Source organism: Bison bison, unplaced genomic scaffold (assembly GCF_000754665.1).
Source record: "Bison bison bison isolate TAMUID 2011002044 unplaced genomic scaffold, Bison_UMD1.0 scf7180017864233, whole genome shotgun sequence".
Taxonomy (NCBI): Eukaryota; Metazoa; Chordata; class Mammalia; order Artiodactyla; family Bovidae; genus Bison; species Bison bison.
The window spans coordinates 3719563-3729140 of record NW_011494805.1 but is presented as its reverse complement, the minus strand read 5'-3'; the positions used below and the strand labels follow the sequence as shown (position 1 = coordinate 3729140).

General features: G+C 43.5%; 1 protein-coding gene across 1 annotated transcript in view; it reads right to left on the bottom strand.

The window, feature by feature from the left end:
• Positions 1-7036, bottom strand: part of RALYL (RALY RNA binding protein-like) — an 825421-nt gene extending 818385 nt beyond the window's left edge. Inside the window, exon 1 of the mRNA XM_010846211.1 lies at positions 6947-7036. The gene's annotated coding sequence lies outside the window, so the exon portion shown is untranslated. The remainder of the gene's footprint in view (positions 1-6946) is intronic.
• Positions 7037-9578: the final 2542 nt, after the last annotated feature.

The following is a 9578-nucleotide window of genomic DNA, read 5'->3' as shown; positions in this document are numbered from 1 at the left end:
CCCCCCCACACACTCCTAAGCTTCAGTGGCTATCCTCCTTATTCTCTTTGTCTGCCCTTAAGCAGATTCCTTTACATCCACTCAGGAAAACACAGGTGTTTCCCAAATGTTTGCCTCCTAAAATGTTAATGTCAATAATCTTGTAACATCTTTTTCTAGCTTTCAGTATACTTTCCTGCTCTGGATCTGAATTTCAATTGCACATCAGTCATTTTATCCAGGTTAATACTGGAACTTCATATCAGTGATGCGTCCAAAACTGAACCATTCTCCCACCCCCAGGCAAATCAGGCTCCCTTCTAGATATCCTTATTTTCTCCTGGCTTGTTTCATACTCCAGGCTTTCAAGGTATCCAGATTCTAAAACTCAAAAGCAGCTTTTGATAGTTTCCCCATCTTGGCCTCCAACCAGTGTAGACGTGTCGATTGATCATCGACTTTGAAATCCATTTCATGGTGTTCATTCACACTGCCCCCACTATACTTTATGTTTCCCATTTTCTACTGAAAAACATTCACTTTTCTCAAGCTCCAAGGAGATTGTTTAATAACTGAATCCTTTTTCACACATCCGAAGAGGCAATTAAAAACAGCATCCTAAAATAACATCTTGCAGTGTTATGTTATTAACAAACAGATAAAGTGAGCTTGAAAAATGTCACACTCAAATGTGTGTCACAGTGCAATTCTGAGCTGGAGATGATGCTGAGCGTGAGATGTCGGTAGACAGAAGAGACACCTATATTTATAGACTGGCTGTGTTATGAAGGAAGTGGCTCTTCAGTTTGCCTTGTGTAAAAGAATCCTCTTCCACATCACACCACAAACGCTTCAAGAGGTGAGACTCCACTTGGGGCTAAATATTTGTAGAGTGCTTTGCCCACAACCTCGGCAAAAGCACTGTGGACACAGGGCCATCTATTCGGTCCTGACCACAGGGCATGAGTGCCTTCCACAAATGTCCATGGACTGGGTCTCTTCAAAATCCCCACGGTCCTGTTGACCCGCGTGATGCCTGGTCACTTGAAGACCCTTTCAGCACCAGTAAGAGTCTTTCTGTAAATGGTGCCATTTTCTGGGATTGCTGGCTGCAGCACTCAGTAGTGAAAACGTGCCAAAATACAACCACCTAAGATAACGGACCAAGAACGCACACACCGCGGTTGTTGCGCATTGAGTGAAAGAAACGGACAAAGAGAATTCCGTCTTCTCAAGTGGAGCATTCCTGTACAGAAGGAGGGCCACGGTGTTAATTCAGACACTCCTGCCATGTGTCCCTTTACTCCCTATGGAGACGTGAGCAAATTACATCTCCCCAAGCCTCAGTTTCCCCCAAAATATAAAACAATGATGCTATCACCTACTCATGGAAAGGAAGGGCACCTCAGGACGTGTTAGTCCTACTTTTCTTTCCCTTTCCTCTTGATTTAATGAAAAATAGCCTTTCCCTACTCCAGCCTGTTAAGTTTCCAAAGTGACTCAAAAATATGTTGCTCCTGTTATAATTTAGCATATGGCTATCAAAATGTGCATAAACATTTCGTCTAAATACATGGATGATGTAGGAACACAATTAATTTCCACTGTTAAAATTTAGACAAAATATTCAACTACTTTATTCTAAGCAAAGTAGAGAAATAGATGTGTCAGATGTGATTTTATGAGACATACTGATGCAAATAAAACCTCCAGTTTTTCTTAAGTATGAAGGTACATAAGATGCATTTTGCTGCATCTTTCAGAAAATCTGGGTAGGGTCCCCATGATTTCTGCTATAATTCTCTTCTCCATTTAGATTTCTACATGGCCCAAGAAATAAATCTTGCAGTACTGACCCCAGCTTCACAGGCTCCAAAGACAGTCCAGAAGACATTTATCCTGAATTAACTGAAGTTCTCCTACTAACCCTCTCTATCTAGGAATGGAAAGAAAAAGGCAATCAATAACTCTGTGTTTGCCAGAATGAAGTCCCAGAATAACTGAATCATCAGTGAAAGACTTTTAATTTTATGGGAGAATTAGAGAAGCACAAAATCCATTTCCCACAATGTCAGTGAGTCTAACAAAACAAACAATGAATGCCCCCCAATATTTTCTTGAAAATCTAAAAAGCTTCAGGAAGAAGCAAGACTACTAAAATCAGGGGTTAGATGTACATAGTCTACCTGCCAAATTTTAAATAAAAAGAAGAGTGGCGACTGGCATTTTTATAAGACTTGCTAAATATGTAACTAATTTTTGGTACTTTCAAAAGTCAAATTATTACTTACATTTTCTTCAATAATTCTTGTCCTCAAAATCACGTCGCAGTAAAGCTAACCGTCCTTGCTGTCACTAATATGAAAATTCGTTGCCCCACTATAAGTGAGACTTATGAAAACGTCATACTGAACCATGAAAATGGGATTTTAAAGGTATTTGTGCATGTCACTAGAAGTAGCAAATAATAAGAAAATAATAACAACAACCTCAGACCAGTAAGGAATTTTTTTAATTAGATTTTAATTTATTTCCAGAGCCCCATAGACACCTTGAAGAATACACTTTATCATTACCTTGGTTTTTTATACACAAAATAGAATTTTCTTAGTGACAATGTGATAAAAGAAAAACAGCTGTATTTCTTTTAAGGCACCGCTAATTACATTTAAAAAATAAAATGTTCAAAAGTCAGAGAGGAGAAAAAATTAAATTGCAAGTAAATATTTCCTTTTTAGCATGCAAACGATTCTGAATATCGACTTCACTTCTCTTCTGCTTCCAGTGTAGTCTGACTTGATGTGATGCACTGCGTAATTAGTTGCTTACAGTATTAGTAAACAGTAAGCAAAGCATGACTGCACTCCTACTCCAGTCAAATGCTTTCCGATATAGGGAGCTTCTCCACACTCTTCTCACTAGCTTCTTTTTTAAAAAGCTGCTTTAAAACTGTTCTAGTAAAGAAGCAGTTATCCATATAGCACGTGGTTGTTCTAGCTAGGAAAATATATTTTTTTGTATGTCAGATGTAGTGCATTATTTTTGTATCCCCTTATTTTCACCTTCTAATGGCATCATCAGTTTGCACAAGTTTGGTAACTCTTTTAACCACTAACCTTTCATTACAATTAGAAAAAATAAACTATGTTTTTTTTAAAGCAATATATCTATTGTAGTTAAAAGAGTGCCTTTATAAATATGTGTTTGAAACCTTTCCCCCTTATATACCAGCATCACCATGTAGCTGCTTCATCCACACCAAGAAAAAAATTAGTGTGCTCCTTGCTAGCTTATAATCATGTAGGAAAAAATATGAAATGATTAAATGTCTATTTTTTATGATTAAAATTTCTTCATTTAAAAATTCTTGGACAGACCACACACTCAAGACAGAACTCTGACTAGGGTTTTCTTTCTCTACAATGTTCAAGAGTGGGACATACAATATAAAGTTAATGCAGTAATCCTGGATTTTCAAAATGTCCAAATTTTGGCATCCCCTAGAAAAGTTCTAGCAAATGTAGAAGGCGGCTTTAAATGTGTGATTTATTTATTTGTCACATTCAGGTAATAAAATAAAGTCAGTTAGTGGTCCCGCAGCCACTTTAAATTTATGTGTCTTCTTTCCCTCATCCTCTACCTTCATTCCAAACCCTCTCTCTTGCAGCCAAATATTTATTTTGCTGTCAGTAAGCAGTTAAAAGTAATCTGCATGATTAAGCTGATCAGAATCAAAGTGGGTTGCTTGCTGAATTTAAGAACATTATTTTTCCATGAGAAACCAGTAGGCGGTGCTAAATCTTGGAAGCCATATTCAAAGATTTTAAACCAACACACAGAGTTGTAGAATCCCCAGCATAATTTATGGAGGAGGAGATTTCAAAATTTCAATATAATAGAAATTTAACCTAAGTATGTAGTATAATGAACAAGCAATATTTAATGAAAACCTAATACGACTAAAGGCTCTTAGCATGATCTTTACAAAATTCAAAGCACAACTACTGTATCTGTTCCCACTTGAAACCTTATGAATATCTTCCATCCCATCAGGGTTTCAATCTCATTTGGAAATATCACACATTGCAGTCTGCGTTCTGTACCAGCCTTAAGACAGTTACCCCACCTTAGGGCAGCAAGTGATCCTCATAATGAAAATTATGGTTTGATACTCAAGCTTTGTTTCTCATTCACTGTTTCTCTCTTCTAAAGGAACTAGATGACGTACAGTACATACAACCTACAAAGAAATGTTATACACATGCATTGTCTTGCATTTTTACATAAATGAGCATTTCTACTTACATAATACTTTATTATGATGAAAGTGATTTAAAAAACCGAATGTTCCAAGTGGCATTTTAAATGATTTGCTCCCTGTTTAAACCACATGAAAGACTATATTTTAGTAGTATGCTTACCACAACCAAAAAAATAAAAACTTAAAGCTTTATTACATAATACTTGTGTCAAATCTTAGAACTATGCCTTTCAGAGTACCAAGCCTGGAGGTCCACACACAGGACTTAAAGTATCTTCCTTATATAAATGCAACAGGACTTTCTTAACAGAGAAAAGCTACCCTACATACAAGAGTAACACACATTGATTGCTACATTCAAAGATCTCTGAAATGGGACAACGCATTGTGAATTTAAAAAATACATAGCTTTCTAGACGTTACGATAATTTTTAACCTGCTACAGATAAATGACTTGTCCTCCTCCGTTACCACAAAGAGTAAAGAAACACAGTCATAAAACTTCATTCCACAAACTGAGCTTAGAGACTTAAATATTTGTTTGAAAAAAGCCATAGCATATGTCATTAACATGTTTATTATGGGCTCTGGATTTAGTTTTTATGCCTATAGATAACCTAGAAGAAAACCTAATCTGAGAAGTAAATTATTCCACTCGCCTTTATATTTATTTTAATAGAATCCAAGCTCTACACTCCAGAATCAAATCATTTAAATAATGACCTCCAGACTTTAAGATTTAAAGTATAACACAAAATTTGTTTGGACAGCAAGTTTTCCAACAGATTCTGTCACTGTGTTAAGTACAGAGAAAGCTTTTTATTAGCAACCGTGGTGCTTCTCCAAGAAGTAGTACCAGATTACCCCGGGAACCGAACACGACGATCATTAAACATAAACTCCATAGAACACATTCAACACTGAGTTCTGTGCTCTGCCACCAACACAACGGACTCTATCACCACCATCACAAATCCCAAGCCCTGTCCTGTGCCGGGCTCTCAGGGGAAACCCTTTGCGACCACCATCAGGTGGTTAAAAAGAGGGACAATACATTGTCCCCTTACCACTCCTCCCATGGGTGTAGCCTCATTCATGCAAACTGGCGCTTTCATCCTCAACATGAAACCCAACTGACCATCACGGAAAGTAGCGATCTCCTCCACCTTGGAAGACGCCAGGCACTTAAACCCAGAGCAACAAACACCACGGGGAAAGAAAAGCTCCAAAGACACCACCGCGGAAGAAAGCAAACGGGCAAAACAGGCAGGGGAAAACCGAGTGCGTTGTTGACTCAAGGCAGAGGAGCAGCGGGCGCCGCGCCATCGGGAGCACCGCCGGGATGTGGAGAGGTCGGGGCCCGGGCCCTCGGCCAGAAGCCGGCGCCTCCGGAGGACGCGGCACGGCCGCTGCTGCCCGCGGTCTCCCGGGCGCCCCCGGCCCGGTCCGCGCCCGCGCCCCGCGCTCCTGCGGCTCCCCAAGTGGCCCTCGGAGAACTTACCCGGCCGCCCGGCGCCGCCCGGGGCGCAGACGCCTCCCGCCGACCGAGGGGCGCGTTTCACGCTCATTCAGAAGCAGCCCAGGCCGGGCACGGACCCGGGCTTCCCCCGGGCTCCCGGCGCGGCTTCCCCACCGCGGGCTCGGACGCTGCCCGGGGCCGCGAGCGCGCACACGCGCGCACACACACATACACACACACACACACACACACACACGTTTCTTTGCCAGGACCAGAGTTGCCATTGCAAACCCGGGAAACGCCTCCAAAGGGACCAAGTACCTGCTCTGTGCGAGCTGCTCAGCTGTTCACTTCATCTTCCGTTGACAAGGAAACCAAACCGCACTTCATTTTTTTTTTCCCAGAAAAACCTTCCACTGCCATCATTTGAAAATGGATTTACAGGGAGGGGAGAGGGAGGAAGAAGGGATAATATAGATATAGATATCAGGATATCTTTCATAAAATGATCTTGGGTTTTTGTTTTTTTTTAAAAAAAAGGCAGATGTGCAAAAGTCACACTTAATTTAAAGGAGGAAAAAAAGTATTTGCTTAAAAATAATCCCAGGAACCAGCTGCAAGAAAAGTTTCATGTTATCAATGGATATCAAAAACAAGTAGGGGGGAAAAAAAAAACAAAAAAACAAAAACGAATTTGTTCTCCCCGGCTTCCAAAAAAGAGCACACACACACAAAAAATAAATAAGAAAATTCATGTCTTTGCTCAGTGGTTTGTATTCGTATAGCAAAACCACAAACTTGTAAACACTGCCGCAAGATCCCACCTATACAAAAATCTTATCAGAAAAATAGTATGCAAAAAAAAGAGTTAGAAACATGCTTTTTTTATTTTTACAAAGGGGGAAAAAAAACAGGCACCATACTTCATATCGCTTTTTCCTTCAAACCAGTTGCACGTTTTGCTGGACTTGGGAGTCGCTCCTCGCGGGCACGGTCGCCGCGGACTCCCAGACGCAGCGCCTCGTCTACAGAACCGTCGCATGCTAGAAAAACTTGGATTCAGGAAAAGGCTCAAAACCATGCTCCTCCAGCTTTCCCAAATGCAAACAATAATCAAAGAAGTGGAGAGAAAAAAAAGAAGAAGAAGAAAAAACAAAAACACAAAAACAAAGGGGGGGCAAAAATAAAAATAAAAAAAAAAAAGAAGAAGAAGAAGAGGACAAGAATGCCACTGAGAAGGTACTCACCGAGCGGGAGTAAAATGTTGGAATAAAAATGAGATTTAGGATAAAATACAGTATGGCGGTGGAAGAAGGACTGAAGCGCGTGTTTCTCTGTCTCTGCCTCGGGCACTGACACGTGACTCGGAGCCGGGCTGACTCGCAGGCACGGCCGGGGGGGACCCGGGCTGCCAAGTGGGGGGGCCCGCCGAGCCCCACTCCGGCGGCGGCGGCAGCGGCGGCGGCTGGGAGCGCGGAGCCCGGAGCCCGCGAGCGGCAGCTCCCGGCGAGGCGGCTCCGCTGTGAGCCCGGACGAGCAGGTGCCGCTCACGCGGGCGCTAGGCACACGCACACGCACACGCAGGGCGGGCGAGAGGGGGCGCAGCGCGGGGCCGGCCGCGGCTAGCAAGGCCCGGGCACCGCCGCCCACGGCGGGGAGCGCGCGCCCTGGGGCAGCTGGGGGTCGCCGATCGCACGCCCGGGAGGAAGCCACCAACTTGCCGCCCACCTCCAACTTGTTGTCGCTCGCCACTTCCCCTGTTCGCCTCTGTTTCCCACACCAGGGTGGTCACCTGCGGAGAGATGCCAACCCTCTCTCTCCAGAAGTTTCACTGTGAACGCGCGATCGAACGCACCCACTGCGCCCTCCCCGCACCCCCCGATTTCTCGCCCGATCCCTCCCCAGCTGCCCTCGCCTCTGCGGTTCCCCACCCGCCCCCCGGATCTGCGCGCCCCCCTCGCGGATCTCGGGGAGCCTGGCTCGGCGCGCTACCGGGGGGCGTTGTCAGGGGCCTGGACTGCCAGCAGCGCGCAGGGCATCTCTCCGACCGGGCACACCGGCAGTTGGAAAGACAAAACGAAATCTCCGCGTTAGGCAGCCGGGTCCCGCGCTTCTTCCCGCGGGCGGGGGTCCCGATCGTCCGTTGGCTCGGGGACCGGCATGGTCGGCCTCGTCGCGCGCGCGCGCGCCTCCCGGCGCCCGGGGTAGGTCCTGCCCGGCGATAGAGGCCCGGGCCGACTCCTGCCCAAGTTGCGGGCCGGAGCTGAAGTCCCAGGGGCGGCGAGGGGGACAGCGGAGAGCCCGGGTCACGGGTCCCCGGGAAGTGGGGGGGTCTCGGCGGAGAGAGGACCCGGAGGCGGCGGCGCACCCCGCCGGAGCCCAGGTGGCAGAGCCATGGATCGTGAAGGTGAGGGCGACGCGGGGATTTCTCCACCTGCTCCTGGCTTTAGGAAGCCGGTCGCCTGAACAAAGATCCCATCGGCCAATCGCTGGATGCACTGAGCATCTGCTCTTGCTGCCTGTTCAAGAATCAGTTTTCTGAGCACTGGAAGACATCTATTTTTTTTTTCTTCGTATTTGTGCACTAGTAATATCATGTCCGTCCCCCGTGCTGCTTTGGATCTGGGTTGTGTGGCATTAATTGGCACTGCTCTGTTTGAGAAGGAGCAATTAACACACTAATGCAGTTCACAGATTGCCGCCCCTGATCTATATCTCCGTGTTTCCAGTGTTGACTGTTAAGATAACACGCCTCCATCGAAGATAATCTAACCTGGACAGTTCTGAAAATTAAGTACACATCTAGGACAAAAAATATTCCTCAAGCATTCTGGTTCAGAATTCATTGGCCAAATGAAGTATGAATCCACAATTTCAATAAAAGAAACAAAATAACCATTAAGATATCATTAAATATTGATTTTGATAAGTTGCCAACTCTACCCCCACTTATTATCCCTACTTTAAAGTGAGAGTTGCTGATTAGAAATACTGACTGAGAAAGATGAATCCTTCAAAGTGGACCTGGTAATTTTGGAAGCCCTGTTAAGTTATATTCAGAAATGGCAGGATTTTAAGCTGGATTGTATAGAACAAACACTGTGCTTTTCACTTGCAAAATACCTTGGGCTTCTTTAAAAAAATAAATAAATAAGATCTCTCCAAATGTTGTCTTTTTCTTCTCTGAGTCATGAATTAGTTCTTTTCTGCCATTAAGCCCTTAGTTTGCTAAATTTTCCTCCCATTTCAAAAAATACCTGATTCTAATAATTTAATAAGAAAACATTCTTTTAATACACATTTTTCAGTGTTCAAATGTGAGAAACTCCACTTTAAAAATGAGTTTTGAACCCTTAAACTAGGTTGGGCAGTGCCTAGGTTTTAGAAAGTTATTCAAGAAGAACTTTGAAAAACAAGCTGTTTAGAATTACACTGCAGTAATGGCCGTCAGCCAATCACAGTGATTGTCAGACTTTTATTATTCAATAAAATGACTCCCCTTTATGTTAAATGCAGTTCTGCTGAAGAAAAAGCAAGACATCAATATCCTCTCTGCTTTTTTCCATTTACTTATGTAATTACAGTAAGGTGCTCAAAATATTCCACTTATTTCCAGCATGCCATTTTCTTTTTTTAAGTTGCATCATCAAAAATAAACAAACTTAGACCAAGGGAACTAGTATTCACTGAACAAAGCCTCTCATTTAGTTCTTCCTCCTGCTGCATGACATTGATACTGTTATACTCATTTTACAGATTAGGAAAATAAAGTCAGAGGAAGTAAGAAATTTGTCAAGCATTCCATTGTTAGTATTATAGGTGGAACTGGACCAAACTTTTATCTAGTTTTCCAGGTAGAATAAAATATTTCCAAAAAAT